Below are 8,008 nucleotides of genomic sequence, written 5' to 3'. Positions count from 1 at the left end.
CACCTCACTTTTGGAGGTGGTAGCGCAATCTGCGGCCTTACAGAGCCTGTCAGGATGCGCTACCTTTGTGAAAAACTAGTCTGGCCAGCAGGGGATGCTCTTTCCCTGTCATGTACCTAAGGGTTCAAAAGCCCTAATACAACGAGGCAGATTCCGGGCCTTGAAAATTAGCAAATGTTTTTATTAAACCTTAATCCGGCCCTTGTAAAAAGAAGCATCCTTTGGATGAGGCAATAAACTGGCCACCTGACCTTTAGTGGTCATGAATTCCCCTCCTTAATGATGAATTTGACCTCATTTATGGAGGTGGTAGCGCATTCCGCCGGCCTGATTGAACCTGTCAGGATGCGCTACCTTTGTGAAAAACTAGTCTGGCCAGCAGGGGGGGCTCTTTCCCTGATATGTACTTATGGGTAAAAAAGTCCTAATACAACGAAGCAGATTCCAGGCTGTGAAAAGGAGCAAATGTTTGATGAAACCTTAATCCGGCAGCCGTAAAAAGGAACGTCCTTCGCTTGAGGCATTAAACTGCCCTCCTGACTTTCTGTGGTCATTAATTCCCTACCTTAATGATGAATTTGACCTCATGTATGTAGGTGGTAGCACATTCCGCTGGCCTGATTGAACCTGTCAGGATGCGCTACCCCTCTATCAGAGCAGTTTCATTCAACCAAAAAGAACAAGTGCAACTGTTGTTTGCAGTAGTCAGATTCTGGTAACTCTGTGAAGCTAAGCAGGCCCAAGCCTGCTCTGTGCATGGATGGCAGACCCTTTGTGGAAAACTAGCTTCCTGTGGGAGATAGCTTAAGGACAGCCAGCAGGGATTGCTCATTCCCTCACATGTACTTTAGGTTCCAAAAGTCCAAATATACAAAAATGACTTCTGCGGTATAAGGCTTTTGATGAAGCATTAAACCGCCCATGTAAAAATGAGTGTCCTTCGGATGAGGCATTAAACAGGCCTCCTGACTTTCTGTGGTCATTAATTCCCTACCTTTATGATGAATTTCACCTCACTTATGGAGGTGGTAGCGCAATCTGCGGCCTTACAGAGCCTGTCAGGATGCGCTACCTTTGAGAAAAACTAGTTTGGCCAGCAGGGGATGCTCTTTCCCTGTCATGTACCTATGGGATCAAAAGCCCTAATACAACGAGGCAGATTCCGGGCCTTGAAAAGGAGCAAATGTTTTTATTAAACCTTAATCCGGCCCTTGTAAAAAGAAGCATCCTTTGGATGAGGCAATAGCTGGCCACCTGACCTTTAGTGGTCATGAATTCCCCTCCTTAATGATGAATTTGACCTCATTTATGGAGGTGGTAGCGCATTCCGCCGGCCTTGTAGAGCAAGGCAGGATGCGCTACCTTTGTGAATAACTTGTATGGCCAGCAGGGGGGGCTCTTTCCCTGATATGTACTTATGGGTAAAAAAGTCCTAATACAACGAGGCAGATTCCAGGCCGTGAAAAGGAGCAAATGTTTTTATAAAACCTTAATCCGGCCCTTGTAAAAAGAAGCATCCTTTGGATGAGGCAATAAACTGGCCACCTGACCTTTAGTGGTCATTAATTCCCTACCTTTATGATGAATTTCACCTCACTTATGGAGGTAGTAGCGCAAACTGCCGGCCTTATAGAGCCTGTCAGGATGCCCAACCTTTGTGAAAAAATAGTTTGGTCAGCAGGGGCTGCTCTTTCCCTGTCATGTACCTATGGGATCAAAAGCCCTAATACAACGAGACAGATTCCGGGCCTTGAAAAGGAGCAAATGTTTTTATTAAGCCTTAATCCGATCCTTTTAAAAAGAAGCATCCTTCGGATGAGGCATTAAACAGGCCTCCTGACTTTCTGTGGTCATTAATTCCCTACCTTCTTGATGAATTTGACCTCATTTATGGAGGTGGTAGCGCATTCCGCCGGACTTATAGAGCATGGCAGGATGCGCTACCTTTGTGAAAAACTAGTCTGGCCAGCAGGGGGGGCTCTTTCCCGTATATGTACTTATGGGTAAAAAAGTCCTAACACAACGAGGCAGATTCCAGGCCGTGAAAAGGAGCAAATGTTTGATGAAACCTTAATCCGGCAGCCGTAAAAAGGAGCGTCCTTCGCTTGAGGCATTAAACTGCCCTCCTTACTTTCTGTGGTCATTAATTCCCTACCTTAATGATGAATTTGACCTCATGTATGTAGGTGGTAGCACATTCCGCTAGCCTGATTGAACCTGTCAGGATGCGCTACCCCTCTATCAGAGCAGTTTCATTCAACCAAAAAGAACAAGTGCAACTGTTGTTTGCAGTAGTCAGATTCTGGTAACTCTGTAAAGCTAAGCAGGCCCAAGCCTGCTCTGTGCATGAATGGCAGACCCTTTGTGGAAAACTAGCTTCCTGTGGGAGATAGCTTTAGGACAGCCAGCAGGGATTGCTCATTCCCTCACATGTACTTTAGGTTCCAAACGTCCAAATATACAAAAATGACTTCTGCGGTGTAAGGCTTTTGATGAAGCATTAAACCGCCCATGTAAAAATGAGTGTCCTTCGGATGAGGCATTAAACAGGCCTCCTGACTTTCTGTGGTCATTAATTCCCTACCTTTATGATGAATTTCACCTCACTTATGGAGGTGGTAGCGCAATCTGCCGGCCTTACAGAGCCTGTCAGGATGCACTACCTTTGTGAAAAACTAGTCTGGCCAGCAGGGGATGCTCTTTCCCTGTCATGTACCTATGGGATCAAAAGCCCTAATACAACGAGGCAGATTCCGGGCCTTGAAAAGGAGCAAATGTTTTTATTAAACCTTAATCCGGCCCTTGTAAAAAGAAGCATCCTTTGGATGAGGCAATAGCTGGCCACCTGACCTTTAGTGGTCATGAATTCCCCTCCTTAATGATGAATTTGACCTCATTTATGGAGGTGGTAGCGCATTCCTCCGGCCTTGTAGAGCAAGGCAGGATGCGCTACCTTTGTGAATAACTAGTCTGGCCAGCAGGGGGGGCTCTTTCCCTGATATGTACTTATGGGTAAAAAAGTCCTAATACAACGAGGCAGATTCCAGGCCGTGAAAAGGAGCAAATGTTTTTATAAAACCTTAATCCGGCCCTTGTAAAAAGAAGCATCCTTTGGATGAGGCAATAAACTGGCCACCTGACCTTTAGTGGTCATTAATTCCCTACCTTTATGATGAATTTCACCTCACTTATGGAGGTAGTAGCGCAAACTGCCGGCCTTATAGAGCCTGTCAGGATGCCCAACCTTTGTGAAAAAATAGTTTGGTCAGCAGGGGCTGCTCTTTCCCTGTCATGTACCTATGGGATCAAAAGCCCTAATACAACGAGACAGATTCCGGGCCTTGAAAAGGAGCAAATGTTTTTATTAAGCCTTAATCCGATCCTTTTAAAAAGAAGCATCCTTCGGATGAGGCATTAAACAGGCCTCCTGACTTTCTGTGGTCATTAATTCCCTACCTTCTTGATGAATTTGACCTCATTTATGGAGGTGGTAGCGCATTCCGCCGGACTTATAGAGCATGGCAGGATGCGCTACCTTTGTGAAAAACTAGTCTGGCCAGCAGGGGGGGCTCTTTCCCGTATATGTACTTATGGGTAAAAAAGTCCTAACACAACGAGGCAGATTCCAGGCCGTGAAAAGGAGCAAATGTTTGATGAAACCTTAATCCGGCAGCCGTAAAAAGGAGCGTCCTTCGCTTGAGGCATTAAACTGCCCTCCTTACTTTCTGTGGTCATTAATTCCCTACCTTAATGATGAATTTGACCTCATGTATGTAGGTGGTAGCACATTCCGCTGGCCTGATTGAACCTGTCAGGATGCGCTACCCCTCTATCAGAGCAGTTTCATTCAACCAAAAAGAACAAGTGCAACTGTTGTTTGCAGTAGTCAGATTCTGGTAACTCTGTGAAGCTAAGCAGGCCCAAGCCTGCTCTGTGCATGGATGGCAGACCCTTTGTGGAAAACTAGCTTCCTGTGGGAGATAGCTTAAGGACAGCCAGCAGGGATTGCTCATTCCCTCACATGTACTTTAGGTTCCAAAAGTCCAAATATACAAAAATGACTTCTGCGGTATAAGGCTTTTGATGAAGCATTAAACCGCCCATGTAAAAATGAGTGTCCTTCGGATGAGGCATTAAACAGGCCTCCTGACTTTCTGTGGTCATTAATTCCCTACCTTTATGATGAATTTCACCTCACTTATGGAGGTGGTAGCGCAATCTGCGGCCTTACAGAGCCTGTCAGGATGCGCTACCTTTGTGAAAAACTAGTTTGGCCAGCAGGGGATGCTCTTTCCCTGTCATGTAACTATGGGATCAAAAGCCCTAATACAACGAGGCAGATTCCGGGCCTTGAAAAGGAGCAAATGTTTTTATTAAACCTTAATCCGGCCCTTGTAAAAAGAAGCATCCTTTGGATGAGGCAATAGCTGGCCACCTGACCTTTAGTGGTCATGAATTCCCCTCCTTAATGATGAATTTGACCTCATTTATGGAGGTGGTAGCGCATTCCTCCGGCCTTGTAGAGCAAGGCAGGATGCGCTACCTTTGTGAATAACTAGTCTGGCCAGCAGGGGGGGCTCTTTCCCTGATATGTACTTATGGGTAAAAAAGTCCTAATACAACGAGGCAGATTCCAGGCCGTGAAAAGGAGCAAATGTTTTTATAAAACCTTAATCCGGCCCTTGTAAAAAGAAGCATCCTTTGGATGAGGCAATAAACTGGCCACCTGACCTTTAGTGGTCATTAATTCCCTACCTTTATGATGAATTTCACCTCACTTATGGAGGTAGTAGCGCAAACTGCCGGCCTTATAGAGCCTGTCAGGATGCCCAACCTTTGTGAAAAAATAGTTTGGTCAGCAGGGGCTGCTCTTTCCCTGTCATGTACCTATGGGATCAAAAGCCCTAATACAACGAGACAGATTCCGGGCCTTGAAAAGGAGCAAATGTTTTTATTAAGCCTTAATCCGATCCTTTTAAAAAGAAGCATCCTTCGGATGAGGCATTAAACAGGCCTCCTGACTTTCTGTGGTCATTAATTCCCTACCTTCTTGATGAATTTGACCTCATTTATGGAGGTGGTAGCGCATTCCGCCGGCCTTATAGAGCATGGCAGGATGCGCTACCTTTGTGAAAAACTATTCTGGCCAGCAGGGGGAGCTCTTTCCCTGATATGTACTTATGGGTAAAAAAGTCCTAACACAACGAGGCAGATTCCAGGCCGTGAAAAGGAGCAAATGTTTGTTGAAACCTTAATCCGGCAGCCGTAAAAAGGAGTGTCCTTCGCTTGAGGCATTAAACTGGCCTCCTGACTTTCTGTGGTCATTAATACCCTACCTTAATGATGAATTTGACCTCATGTATGTAGGTGGTAGCACATTCCGCAGGCCTGATTGAACCTGTCAGGATGCGCTACCCCTCTATCAGAGCAGTTTCATTCAACCAAAAAGAACAAGTGCAACTGTTTTTTGCAGTAGTCAGATTCTGGTTTCTGTCTAAAGCTAAGCAGGCCCAAGCCTGGTCTGTGCATGGATGGGAGAACGTTTGTGGAAAACTAACTTCTTGTGGGAGATGGCTTTAGGCTAGCCAGCAGGGATTGCTCATTCCCTGACATGTACTTTAGGTTCCAAAAGTCCAAATATACAAAAATGACTTCTGCTGTGTAAGGCTATTGATGAAGCATTAAACCGCCCATGTAAAAATGAGTGTCCTTCGGATGAGGCATTAAACAGGCCTCCTGACTTTCTGTGGTCATTAATTCCCTACCTTTATGATGAATTTCACCTCACTTTTGGAGGTGGTAGCGCAATCTGCGGCCTTACAGAGCCTGTCAGGATGCGCTACCTTTGTGAAAAACTAGTCTGGCCAGCAGGGGATGCTCTTTCCCTGTCATGTACCTATGGGTTCAAAAGCCCTAATACAACGAGGCAGATTCCGGGCCTTGAAAATTAGCAAATGTTTTTATTAAACCTTAATCCGGCCCTTGTAAAAAGAAGCATCCTTTGGATGAGGCAATAAACTGGCCACCTGACCTTTAGTGGTCATGAATTCCCCTCCTTAATGATGAATTTGACCTCATTTATGGAGGTGGTAGCGCATTCCGCCGGCCTGATTGAACCTGTCAGGATGCGCTACCTTTGTGAAAAACTAGTCTGGCCAGCAGGGGGGGCTCTTTCCCTGATATGTACTGATGGGTAAAAAAGTCCTAATACAACGAAGCAGATTCCAGGCTGTGAAAAGGAGCAAATGTTTGATGAAACCTTAATCCGGCAGCCGTAAAAAGGAACGTCCTTCACTTGAGGCATTAAACTGCCCTCCTGACTTTCTGTGGTCATTAATTCCCTACCTTAATGATGAATTTGACCTCATGTATGTAGGTGGTAGCACATTCCGCTGGCCTGATTGAACCTGTCAGGATGCGCTACCCCTCTATCAGAGCAGTTTCATTCAACCAAAAAGAACAAGTGCAACTGTTGTTTGCAGTAGTCAGATTCTGGTAACTCTGTGAAGCTAAGCAGGCCCAAGCCTGCTCTGTGCATGGATGGCAGACCCTTTGTGGAAAACTAGCTTCCTGTGGGAGATAGCTTAAGGACAGCCAGCAGGGATTGCTCATTCCCTCACATGTACTTTAGGTTCCAAAAGTCCAAATATACAAAAATGACTTCTGCGGTGTAAGGCTTTTGATGAAGCATTAAACCGCCCATGTAAAAATGAGCGTCCTTCGGATGAGGCATTAAACAGGCCTCCTGACTTTCTGTGGTCATTAATTCCCTACCTTTATGATGAATTTCACCTCACTTATGGAGGTGGTAGCGCAATCTGCGGCCTTACAGAGCCTGTCAGGATGCGCTACCTTTGTGAAAAACTAGTTTGGCCAGCAGGGGATGCTCTTTCCCTGTCATGTACCTATGGGATCAAAAGCCCTAATACAACGAGGCAGATTCCGGGCCTTGAAAAGGAGCAAATGTTTTTATTAAACCTTAATCCGGCCCTTGTAAAAAGAAGCATCCTTTGGATGAGGCAATAGCTGGCCACCTGACCTTTAGTGGTCATGAATTCCCCTCCTTAATGATGAATTTGACCTCATTTATGGAGGTGGTAGCGCATTCCTCCGGCCTTGTAGAGCAAGGCAGGATGCGCTACCTTTGTGAATAACTAGTCTGGCCAGCAGGGGGGGCTCTTTCCCTGATATGTACTTATGGGTAAAAAAGTCCTAATACAACGAGGCAGATTCCAGGCCGTGAAAAGGAGCAAATGTTTTTATAAAACCTTAATCCGGCCCTTGTAAAAAGAAGCATCCTTTGGATGAGGCAATAAACTGGCCACCTGACCTTTAGTGGTCATTAATTCCCTACCTTTATGATGAATTTCACCTCACTTATGGAGGTAGTAGCGCAAACTGCCGGCCTTATAGAGCCTGTCAGGATGCCCAACCTTTGTGAAAAAATAGTTTGGTCAGCAGGGGCTGCTCTTTCCCTGTCATGTACCTATGGGATCAAAAGCCCTAATACAACGAGACAGATTCCGGGCCTTGAAAAGGAGCAAATGTTTTTATTAAGCCTTAATCCGATCCTTTTAAAAAGAAGCATCCTTCGGATGAGGCATTAAACAGGCCTCCTGACTTTCTGTGGTCATTAATTCCCTACCTTCTTGATGAATTTGACCTCATTTATGGAGGTGGTAGCGCATTCCGCCGGCCTTATAGAGCATGGCAGGATGCGCTACCTTTGTGAAAAACTATTCTGGCCAGCAGGGGGAGCTCTTTCCCTGATATGTACTTATGGGTAAAAAAGTCCTAACACAACGAGGCAGATTCCAGGCCGTGAAAAGGAGCAAATGTTTGTTGAAACCTTAATCCGGCAGCCGTAAAAAGGAGTGTCCTTCGCTTGAGGCATTAAACTGGCCTCCTGACTTTCTGTGGTCATTAATACCCTACCTTAATGATGAATTTGACCTCATGTATGTAGGTGGTAGCACATTCCGCAGGCCTGATTGAACCTGTCAGGATG

Source organism: Garra rufa, chromosome 13, assembly GCF_049309525.1.
Source record: "Garra rufa chromosome 13, GarRuf1.0, whole genome shotgun sequence".
In the NCBI taxonomy this organism is placed as follows: domain Eukaryota; kingdom Metazoa; phylum Chordata; class Actinopteri; order Cypriniformes; family Cyprinidae; genus Garra; species Garra rufa.
Note: the sequence above shows the minus strand (reverse complement) of the source record.